We start from the raw sequence: 12,201 nt of genomic DNA, 5'->3' as shown, positions 1-12,201 counted from the left end.
AAAATCGGAACACTTCTGGAGAGCTAACGAATTTATAAAGTTATGCTATTCACAAATTTCTTTTCCGTGTAATAAAATCGTTAATACAAGTCCTTGACGTAGGCGTCGATCAAACAAAAAAGATCGCTAAGAGTCGAAGTACCGAGGACGGAGCTCGAACCATCAAAGGGAAAGCCGAAGATGGGTGCATGGGCCAAGTCAGTTTCATACCGAGCCCGCCACTTCTATTATTAATAAAAGAGTCTTTAAACTGACACGTGCCCTCTTTTGAGTCCTATGTCTTGGCACATGTCATTCCACCAACTATTTACTCTCTACTTTTCCTGCCCAGAAACTTAGTGCATCATTTTACCATGAGTTCCTAAATATCTGCATTTCGGTTTTGATTATTTGAAGGATGTATCTCATATCCGAAATTACCTGCATCAAAAACATAAAATCATCAATTGTTATTTTAAATTTGATCTTATACCAATATATATATATATATATATATATATATATATATATATATATATATATATATATATATATATATATATATATATATATATATATATATATATATATATATATATCCAACATAAAAGGAATGCAAAAGTATATTTACATCAATTCATCAATTAATTTTACAATTTCGGTTTTGATTGTTTGAAGGATTGTATCTCATATCCGAAATTACCTGCATCAAAACCATAAAATCGGCAATTGTTATGTTAAATTTGATCTTAATTTTACATCGTATCTCTTTCAAATTCAAAAATTCAATATATATATATATATATATATATATATATATATATATATATATATATATATATATATATATATATATATATATATATATATATATATATATATATATATATATATTTCATTTGACTAAATCATTTCTATGAAAATTTAATTATTTTGAATTTTGATTTACTATATCCCTTAAAATTTGCATTTGTTTCTAATATATTAATCTTATACCAAATATACATCATTTTCGTTTATTTATCGGTTATAAAAACCGAACCCCAAAACAAAATTATTTTCTCCTTGAAATTTCATCTTCTTTTGGCTTTTTTTTATTTACAGTCTGCACCTGTTCAATCCATCAGGTATGTTTCTTTTTATTATCTGAAAATGCAATCAAAACTCCATTTTATAGCATGTTACATTCATGTATATGACAACAGTAACTATGTTTGAGTGTGTGTTACAATCCAAAATCATACTTAAAAAAACTCTATTACATAGCATATTACATTATTATTTCATCATAGTTTTCTGCAACAACCTTTTTTATTATTTCATTTCATTATTCAAAGGGCAAAAAGGGCAATATACTGAAATGATTGCCTTATTAATAGATGATTTGGATGCTTTCTGTGATTTTGTTTTTGTTACTGTTCATGTATGTTTTTGTGTGACAGTCAAACAAAATTACTTTCTACTTAATAAAAAATGTTTAAGTAATTGTTTTTTCAAAAAAAAAATTCTAAAATTCTTCGTTTATTTATTTATTTATTTCATATTTTACATTTTTATAATCAAAGGCCAAAAAGGGCAATTAACTTTTAATTTATAAGAGAGTTTGATTTTTTCATTTATAGCATCATACTTTCTGTTGCAACAGTTATATAACACAAATTTGTATTCTTTCAATTTTGTACTCAAAGGGAAAAAGGCCAATGTAAGAGTTTTTGTATCATACTTAACATCAAACTGCACATTTTATGTTGGTGATTTGTTATCACCAATGTTATTTAAGTGTAATGAGATTATTTTGTTGACCAAAAGTAATTTTGATAAAAATTAAACAAGTAAGGAAGATATCGAGTACACACTTGTTTAAGTTTAATCAAGTTTCACTATAAGAAAAAAAAGACCATTTTACGATGAGCAAACAACGGCACTCATTAATTTATGTTACACAATAGAGAGTGACATTAAAAAAAGTGTCATCTCTTAAAAAAAATTTAAGTATTTAGGACACGCCTTATTGCATGCCCTTAAATTACTATCTCATGTAAAAAAAAAAAAAAAAAAAAAAAAAAAAAACACAGAGGGCACTTTATCTAAAATGTGTGTCTTCTGTGAATGTCATTTTATATTTTTTTAGGAAACACTCGTCTCCTTAGAGGGAAAATGAAATCCCCAAATTTTTTAAACCCCCACCTTTTTCCCCTACATTCATTTCCATGTCTCTCATATCTCCCCTCATTCATCTCCACCTCTCACCCACATCCACTGCCTCACAAAATTTTCACAAGCTAATGATACCAGAGCTTGCTAGCGATTGAGGGTTACTTTCACCTCCGCTCTACTTCCCATCTTCCATCTACTTCTATCCTAAAGCCGATGATTTAGGTTACTTCAGTTAATTTTTCGGCTTTGGTGTCCGAAGAGGCTAGCATCGCACAGATTTTGATAGCATCTTAGAAAAGGAAGTATTTTCAGTTTTACATCTTATCTTTTCTATGGGACCGCCACTTAGCCTCTATGTAACATCGTAAATTTTCAAACCAAAATTTTCATTTTTAAAAGCACATAAAAGTCATATATTATATTTCATAAAACCACAAGTGTCTTAAATGTCAACATAAATTAACAAATAAAGTCAAATCCCGCAATCCTCAATTGTAGTCTCGAACAGGTGTGTACAATCATGACGACGCCTTCCCGCGGTCCTGAGAAGTACCTGAAACACATAACACACCACACGGTAAGCACAAAGCTTAGTGAGTTCCCCAAAATACCACATACATAAATAATAAGCCTCTCAAGGTTATAACTCGGCATGGATCCTCCGGTCTCATGCGTCTCGGTGTGGACCCTCCGGTCATGTGTCTTAGTGAGGACCCTCCGGTCTCACAACTCGGTTTGGACCCTCCAGTCCAATATCTCAGTAAAGACCCTCCGGTCCCACAACTCGGTTTGGACCCTCCGGTCCTATATCAGTAAACACAAAATATAGCATATATATCACACAGACAAAATGCATAATATAATATAACTCAAGTAAGCACATAGGACCCTCTGGTCGTACGAAGATACCACTCATGGTAAGTATAGTGAGAAGACTCACCTCGTAAGTAAGCAAGGAAAACTGGATACCCCTCGAACAATCTAATCTCCGCCTACACGCAATAAATATCTCTATTTAACACATAAAGATCACAAATTTGTATAAACTCATGATAATCCCTCTCTAACTCTTGGGATGGGTAAAAGACCATTTTACCCCTCCATGGTCCCATAATCCCTGCCGTGACCAAACCCTAAAGTCAACACTCAAGTCAACTGTCCATGTTACCTGACTCGCTGAGTGCATCTATGTGACTCGTCGAGTCCCCTCTCATCAATCTCGTTAACTTTCACCTTTACAGTATAACATTGTTAATCAATAACCCCTACCCCTTTGGTGCGATTTCTAGGGTTCGGATCAACATCTCCGCTACCATTTCATTGAAGGTGTGATTTTTCCCCTGATTTGGTTATTGAACCCCACTTCAACATCGAGGTAAGCATATCATAATTTTGGTTGGATACAAAAAAGTTATGCGAATTGACATCTGGTGCGGATATTCTCCTACTAACACCACTGGTTGACCTCAAAAGCCATGCACTTGCCCGCATGATAAAAGGAAAATCTCTTGAAGAAATACGTCACACTTTTCATCTCCTTGATGATATTTCAGATGTAACACAAATAAATTCTTTATTTATTTATTATTGCCATTCACATATTCCTTGAGCAAATTGTTTATTGCAGGAATAAAAGTTGGAACCTTTGAGAATCTAGACCAACGATCCACAAATCTGTCTCTTAAATAGGTTATATGTAAGAAAGAGAAAATAATTAAAAATCAGAGAAAAAGCAATGATAAGCAGCTCATAATTTCTGTTATCATCCATCTCTTAAATTGCAATCATACATTCTATTATCACCGCCAAGGGTCTCTGACCATGTTGTTGTTGGATTAGTGTCTAGGTCCATAACTATTTTGGTATGTACTTGACCCGATTATGAGCATGGTCCTTTTGGGTTGCCTTCACCATAGCAATATATAGGATGAATTAAGGAGAGAAAGGTTTGAATATGATTTATTAATATATTATGAGAATAATATATTAAAAGAGAAATCATATTGTTTAATTAATATTAGTCAAGAATTAATTTAGTGACTAAAAGAGATTAATTAAATTAAGTGGACTGATATTGTAATTATATGATAGTTGCAAAGTTGGGCTTAGGATCCATTAGATGGCAATGGGCGAATTCTATATGGAGGACCATAAAGAAATCATCCAAGGGCCTTCTGGAATGGTCCATTGGACTGCTTAGGGCTTAAGCAGTCAGATTAGGGTTTCCTAGTTGAAAACCCTAATAGCCTACATGTATATAAAGGACCCTTAAGCCCCAAAAACATGGACAAGTCTTCCTTTAGGGTTTCCAGCCGTTTTTGGTGCCTCCTCTCTCCTCCCTCTTCATCCAAGTTGCTTTGTGGTGTTTGTGACTCCATTAGAGGTGCAACACTTGAGGCACTAAGCTTTTTGAAGCCAATCAAAGCAAGGAATTGATTGTTATTGCAATATAATAATCAAAGGTAATTCTCTAAACCCTAATTCAGTTTATTATATGTTAGATCTAGGGTTTATAGCGTTGGATATTCAATTGCATGTTCATTAGACAAACTAGATCCAAAAGCTATTAGGGTTTTCATGTAGACCATAGGATTGATGTATTGCTTAAAACCCATCAGTAGTATCAGAGCCTAGGGTTGTTTGTTTAATGTATTTGATGTTATAGTTGATTATTCATGCTTTAAAATTGAAAATTAGGGGTTCTGGGGGCTGGACTCGCCGAGTCCACGGCTGAACTCGCCGAGTCCACGGCTGAACTCGACGAGTCAGCTGGTCAGAAAGAGCTAATTTCGGGATTTTGTGCTCCTTTGGCTGTGGGATAGTTACCAAAACGTTTTTTATTGATATAAATCAGATTTTTATGATATTGGATGATTATCTTTGCCAAAATAAAAGATGACTTCATATTAGTTAAATAATTATTTCCTTATATGATAAAATTTAATTATTTGAATTATTTGGTGAATTATCTTGCTTGAAATTGGACTAGGTAAAAATTAGATAATTGCCTTATTTGAATTTTGCGATCTAGAATGTTCTTGATAAAGTTTGGAAAAGTTTCAAATTAACCTTTTAGGTTTTATAGTTTAAATTTGAACTTAAAAGTTTTGTTTTTGAAATTTAAATAAGTTAAACCCTAATGTTTTGAAAAGTTTCAAAACTTGCCCTCAAGTTTTGGATTTTAAAATTAATTAAAAGTATTTATTTGAAATTTTAAATTCTAAAACCCTAGTAATTTGAAAAGTTCAAATCACACCCTTATGGTTTTATTAATTAATTAAAGTGTATAATTAAAATATATTTAATAAACCCATAAAGTTTTGGTTTACATTTAATTAAACTAAAAGTATAATATACTAAATTGAACCACCTAGTATTTTAAAAGTGTAAAATACACTCTATACTATATATAACATTAAAAGTCTAATATTATATATATATATATATATATATATATATATATATATATATATATATATGTATGAGTAAACAGTCAGTCTTACCATTAGTAGGCCTCATTCACAAAGCTGGTCTATAAGGGGTGTTTAAGGAAATTGCCTATAAAATGGTGATTAAATGGGTATCCACTCTTACCCACCGCACTCTTGACTAGTGGAGGGTCGTTAGCCGAACGGGTAGGATAGGACAGAAACCTTCCATTATAAGTATAATGAAGTACAAAGTAACTAAATGCTTATACAAATTCTCAAATCATAGTTACATTAGGCAAAATGTGAAATTGTATGCTAATCCATGGGATTACACTTCGTACCCTTGTCAAACGTTAGTGGAGCGTGTGTGGTTAACCGGCACACTAATTTGGGGATGACATTGGTGGCGAAGGGTAGCTCGATGCTTATCATAGATCAATGGAGTGTGTGTGGCTAACCGGCACATTGATTAGGTGATAGTAGCATTGGGTGCACCACATGATTTGTATGGTCATTCACACCTTGTTTGTGATCCTCGGCATCCCAGTCACAAATAGTTGGGCATAATCGAGATTAAACATGACATTGAAAAGTTCAATGAATCTCAAAAGATCTAGGAGTTTCAATTCATTTAAAACTTAAACTTCATTTTCGTTTTCCATGGTGGAAATTGGTATATCATCGTTTACCTACCTTCAAATATTTTGCGACTAGATTACGGCATCCCTCTTCTAGGTTGTAGAGTATTGTGTTGGATCCTAGCTTGATGTTTCATTTGGGTGTTAAATCAAGAATTTTAATCAACTTAACTTGAATTTTCTCCCGTTTTGTAGATGTCTAGTTCTGACAATCATGGTCTTCCCAAATCCCATGGAACAAGCTCTCCAAATGAAGATGATGTTCCACGATATGATTGAGGAACAAGAGATCATGCTTCACTTCCTCCACCTCCTCCAATTGTTCTCCCTACCTCACAAGTTCAAAGGCTTGAAAATTTCAAGCTCACTCAAGCCCTATTGGCAATTAAGCATGAAGATGGAAAGTCTGTGTGTGCACACGTCTTAGAGATGAAGTCGCACATTGATAGGTTAAGGATGTTGGGTGTCGATATCTCAGAAATATTGACTGTTGACTGGGTTCTTCAGTCACTTCCTGAATCATATAGTGAGTTCGTTAGAGAGTACTATATGATGGATCACGACATGACCCTCATTGATCTCACCTATTTGCTTATAGTTGCTGAATCAACAATCATTTGGCATGCTGGTCAAGCAAATTTGTCTGGTGAATCAAACTCCCAAACTTCAATGGACACTGGCAACATTGGAAGTCCAGAAAGAACTAAGTCTGTGATTGTCCGATGTGTTGTGCCAAAGAAGTCCATTTGCTTTTATTGCCCAAAGAAGGGGCATTGGAGACGAAGCTGCCTTAACTACCTGATAGATCTAAGAGATGGGAGAGTCAAGATGTATGGCTCTGCCTCAGGTAAAATCCATTAACCAACTCTTTTAAGTTCCCATTCTAGATTCTTAATACATGATGTGATAAGATTACATTTTGATGTTTTGTAGGAAGCTTAAGGGAAGAAGTGAGCTGAATCTAATCATGAAGAAAGTTGATTTCGATCGCATTGTTTGAATATTGGATTTTTGAGCTACTACTTGGAGTTAGAATAGATTGTTAAGAAATATGTAATAACATAGTTTTTCAATTGAATTGCATTGTAATGAAAAAAAATTCCGCAATAAAATGAATTTTGATTTTATCTTATTTATTTATCCTTGCAATGGCATGTATGAAAAAATTGATGTTTGAAGGTTTCTATTAATAGCAATAATGAATTTGATTCATAATTATGTTATTTGTGGAGATGTCAAGAATTCACCAAATAGGGAGAGTTTCTCATCGCCCAAGTTTCAATTGGACGGAAACTTGGAATCATACAACTTGATTGCGTGATGAATGAAAACTTTCATATTTGGAAATTAGACTAATTCTTTGACAAAGTGTCAAGTGAAGGACTAGGAGATCGAGTACACTAGGTTTTGTGTTGATCAAGTCCACCACAAAGAGAGATAAGATAATCGTCATGATTTACTAAAAGTTTAGTAAATATGATTATACTTATAAGATTAAGTGTAATTCTGAGTTGATTGAAAGAGTTTCAATGAATAGCAGAACGAATAAAGAAGAATCAAGTAGGCAGAAAGATAAAAGTTTCTCTATTCTAAGAAGAAGGGAGAGTGCATTTTATTGTGTTTTATGATAAGTCTTAATGATTAAGAATCATATCTCAATTGATTCTCTAAGTGAATCTTAGTACATTGGTATGTCTAAGAAGAGGAATCGAGAATTGTGGAAATGATTAAATCAAGAAGTCAATCATACTTCGTTCCTATATCGAATCTTAGAGTCATACTCCAAGATTGCGAATTGAGTGACAAGTCTTAAGTAGGTTTATAACACTCATCAAATGTGGAATTTAGAAAAGGTTTTCTTATTCTTGCACATTTGAAATTGGTAAGTTGTGATGTCTTGGATAAAACAAAGACCAACTAGGACCAATTTGTGAAGTGTTTTGTCTTGATAAAAGCTACACTAACTCTTGAATATTTGTTTGTCAAGAAATGTTTCTTGACAAGAGAAATTTATATGTCAAGGAGTTAGTGGGAGTTTTAATGTTTTTGAAAAATTTTCAAGAACAAATCAAGAATAAACTTTATCGATCATCACTAGCACACGATTTGAGGTTTACAACCTATCGTGTTGACATTATTTTGTTTTTGTGCGATTCCAATTGAGTTAATTATGCATGTGAGTTCTATGAGTTCTCATTTGAATGCATAAAGACAAAGCACCTTGATCAATGGAAATTACATTGATATGTAAGGATAAGTTGCTAAACTACTTGGAAGACATGGTGGGCACTCGTGTTACCATAAGGCAAGAAATCAAGATTAAGAAAGTTCAGTCCATATGAGTTTGGATTTGTCGCCAATTTTGGTTTTGGAAAATTCACATGGATAGGAACTCATACACCATAAAATCTAAGTGTCATAAGATTCCCTCCTTCATGAAAATGACTGTGAGGAAATGGTTTCACTAAGAGAGATTTTAAGAAGATAGAAATTGTGAAAATTGTATTCTCAAATTCGATTAGGGTTACGTCATCCCTTTCCATAGTTCGAATTATGAGATTTGGCAATTAGTTTGAACATTTGGAACTTAGTAACATAAGTTCTGAATTGTTTAGACACACATATGAACTATCTAAGGAAAAGGTGTATAAGTTTGAGAAGCTTAGATAAAGGATTATCGAAGCATCTGGTATTAGCAATATGAATTTTGTGGAATTCAATTAGCATTGTTTTCTGAAAGTTCAGCTGTTTTCTGAATACATGTCAAAGCTAGTTGGAGAACAAGTGTTATGCTTATATGATAATCATCATCATGATAGTGGGAGCATAAGTGTTATGCTTGTATGATTATTATGGAAAGTATTGCAAGTTAGCAATATTAATTATAGAAAACAAAGATTCAATTTGCAAAGTTGCATGGTTTGAAAAGTTGTTTTGCTATAATTAAGGGAGAGAATATTATACTTCATTTCAAAATCTAAAGCGTAGATTGAGAAATTATAATAAATTTAGTCAAAGGATAAATAGTGTGTTCTCAAATTTCGATTATGATTACGGCATCCCTCTTTATAGTTCGAATTGTGAGAACGTGAAACATAAAATATTATGGCAGAAGATTGATAAAGTATCATATGTTTATGTAAGACATTATGCATCATGTCCCATACGCTTCGGGTATAGGATCGATTGCGAATGCTATAATATTTAACCATTCTAAAATTTTCCAAATTTCTAGCGCATTAAGAGGGAAAAAGGACAATAATCGGTTTTGACTAAAATAATTAAACAACTATCAAAGGACGATCCAAAGTTCGCTGAGGCTTGGTCGCTTGTGAGTAGTTGGAAGTATGGTATTGGATGGACCATATCGACATTATTATGAATAGATAAGATTCTATTAAGAATGAGTTGTCATATGGCAAATGTGGAAATGTTTCCATATTGGGAGTTGGATATTGAGAGTCTATGTCTAGACTAGAAACTTTTATGCAAGAAGGATGTTCAAAGGAATGTACTTTGAATGCGAGACTTCACGTCTATGGAATTGTCTTGTAACAATTTCTGATAGATTACTTTGTAATTTCATTGGCCAAGTCTTGGTGACTTTTGTGCTATGACTTTGCAAAAGGATCATTGCATAAAATGTTAGAATCTAGCGTATTCTAATAGTAGCAAAGAACCTTGTGTTCTTACACTAACGATAAGGATTGGGAATTGTGAAATGAGCATCATTGGAAAAGTTTTTCAATTGATCTATTTCACAAAGCATGGACCATAGGAAACAAAGTGTGCATGCTTGGAGCATGGTACAATTGTTGTTGTAATTCAAGTAATGAGTTGATTATCCGAAACATTAAATGATAAATAATGAGTAATCAATATGGTGGATAAATAGAAGTGTTTTATTTACTCTCACAAGTTTGGGGCCATATAGGATCAAGTATTATTGTTATGTTTCAGTTTGCATGTTTTGACTTCCAGAATAACTGAGTTATTCGAACCTCCACAGTCATTCATACGTTGGAAGTAGGTATGAAGGAAGACTGTCATGAAGAGTTTGTAGATTGTCTAAAGAATTTAGACATAGCACAAGTTTGTTGCAGAGTTCATGAGGGCTTTGATAAGATTAGAGTATTGGATTAAACCCACGCTCACGTGAATCACTTCATGGATTATATCGCGAGTGATTCGATAATATTGTATATTCTTGAAACCGAGACGTGTGAGTTGTTATTTGTTGGTCGGTTGCACATTGATAATAAGTAAACGCACCAGTAACTTGGTGTTATAAAACTTATTGTTGTGTGTGATTCGATCAGTGAATCCAAGCGAGCATTTGAGTCAAAGTTTATCCATTCCTTTTACCGTAAGTGGGATAAAAGCGATATTTGTGGGCCCCTCGATGATTTAGTGATGACACCTAAGCGCTTGGCCAAGCCGAGACTAAGTTGATGTGTTCAATTATAGTCTGTTGTCAGTTGTCATAAATCGGCAGTCAGGAAATAGTATAGAGAGAATAATTAAAATTTGTGTCTCGTGTCTATACGATATCTTGAGAATGGAGGAATATATAATCCCTTATCTAAAGGACACGCTATCTGATAAGATCAAAGTTGACAGCGGCTTTTGAAAGCTACGATTGTTGATCAGGTTCTGAAGTCATACGGAAAATAGTTATTAGACTTATCCAAGTGGGAGACTGTTGGATTAGTGTCTAAGTCCATAACTATTTTGGTATGTACTTGACCCGATTATGAGCATGGACCTTTTGGGTTGCCTTCACCATAGCAATATGTAGGATGAATTAAGGAGAGAAAGGTTTAAATATGATTTATTAATATATTATGAGAATAATATATTAAAAGAGAAATCATATTGTTTAATTAATATTAGTCAAGAATTAATTAAGAATTAATTCAGTGACTAAAAGAGATTAATTAAATTAAGGGGACTGATATTGTAATTATAAGATAGTTGCAAAGTTGGGCTTAGGATCCATTAGATGGAAATGGACTACTTCTATATGGAGGACCATAAAGAAATCGTCCAAGGGCCTTCTGGAATGGTCCATTGGACTGCTTAGGGCTTAAGCAGTCAGATTAGGGTTTCCTAGTTGAAAACCCTAATAGCCTACATGTATATAAAGGACCCTTAAGCCCCAAAAACATGGACAAGTCTTCCTTTAGGGTTTCCAACCGTTTTTGGTGCCTCCTTTCTCCTCCCTCTTCATCCAAGTTGCTTAGTGGTGTTTGTGACTCCATTAGAGGTGCAACACTTGAGGCACTAAGCTTTCTGAAGCCAATCAAAGTAAGGAATTGATTGTTATTGCAATATAACAATCAAAGGTAATTCTCTAAATCCTAATTCAGTTTATTATATGTTAGATCTAGGGTTTATAGCTTTGGATATTCAATTGCATGTTCATTAGACAAACTAGATCCAAAAGCTATTAGGGTTTGTATGTATACCATAGGATTGATGTATTGCTCAAAACCCATCAGTTGTAACATGTTATAGTACTTAGTAATTTAGTATGATATCAATTTACCACTAAAATTACATATATACCCTCTGCAGATTCCAAAGGTGTTAAATTACATATTATTATTATTATTATTATTATTATTATTATTATTATTATTATTATTATTATTATTATTATTATTATTATTATTATGAAAGACTTCAAACATGTATGTTGAGTTGAACAATGGGGTAATGGAACAATCGGAGAAGAACATTTAAGAGTAATTTGCATAATTCATGGTGGTTTGTTGTGCATAAAAGTAATATTAACTCCTTACAACACTTATGCCATGATGATTCCTTGTCCAAAGCTAGTATTTATTCTAATTACAACACTTTGCTTTTTGAGATGCTTAATAATGAAAATTGAAATATACCATTTGATTAATTTAGGTGAAAGTATATTGCATGTGATGTCTTGTTACTTGTTAGTTTACATTGAATCCTTTGTTTGAACTTGAGGAACTATT

The sequence above is a fragment of the Lactuca sativa genome, chromosome 5, assembly GCF_002870075.4.
Source record: "Lactuca sativa cultivar Salinas chromosome 5, Lsat_Salinas_v11, whole genome shotgun sequence".
Taxonomy (NCBI): domain Eukaryota; kingdom Viridiplantae; phylum Streptophyta; class Magnoliopsida; order Asterales; family Asteraceae; genus Lactuca; species Lactuca sativa.
The sequence above is the reverse complement of the archived record's forward strand: the minus strand, read 5'-3'. Positions refer to the sequence as shown.